This window comes from Anneissia japonica, unplaced genomic scaffold (genome assembly GCF_011630105.1).
Source record: "Anneissia japonica isolate Jap-2015-1 unplaced genomic scaffold, ASM1163010v1 scaffold33096_len607_cov129, whole genome shotgun sequence".
NCBI lineage: Eukaryota > Metazoa > Echinodermata > Crinoidea > Comatulida > Comatulidae > Anneissia > Anneissia japonica.
Window position 1 is genome coordinate 1 of NW_022754350.1, and position 585 is coordinate 585.

The window sequence follows — 585 nt, forward strand, 5'->3', positions numbered from 1 at the left end:
GACTCATTTTTAATCTACATTACAGTTTGAGTTTTTGAACAAACGTGCTTATCTCGCAGAGTTAGGCACTTAGTGCAAATTTTTAACTTATCCGCCGTAATTTGAGTACTGTTCCGAAAAACTTCAAACTTTCAATGAAATAATGTGTGTTTCAGGTTATCTTACCGTGCCTAACAAAGAAAAATTACTTAGGAAAATATTGTAAGAGGTATCGATGCGCTACTGTTGGTCAAAATTTTTAGGGAAAAAATGAATTATGTTGACAGCACCCGGTATTCCCTTGCGGTCTCCCATCGAAGTACTAACCAGGTTCGATGTTGCTTAACTTTGGTGATCGGACGACAACCGGTGTTTTCAACGTAGTATGGCCGAAAACAAGGGAGCACCAACAGACGTATAACACTTCGATCATCGAGATCAGTGAATGATATTTCAAGTTGTTGACGTGTTACCTATAAGAGGTATCGATGCGCTACTATTGGTCAAATCAATGTTTAGAAGAAAAGAATAAATTAAGTCGAAAGCACCCGGTATTCCAAGGTGGTCCAAGTATTAATCGGGCCCGCCGTTGCTTTTTTTTCGGTG

The 585-nt window shown here is 39.1% G+C and overlaps 1 pseudogene; it reads right to left on the reverse strand.

Annotated features, from left to right (window-relative positions):
- Nucleotides 1-257: 257 nt before the first annotated feature.
- Nucleotides 258-376, reverse strand: LOC117123194 (annotated as a pseudogene).
- Between the last annotated feature and the right edge of the window lie 209 nt (nucleotides 377-585).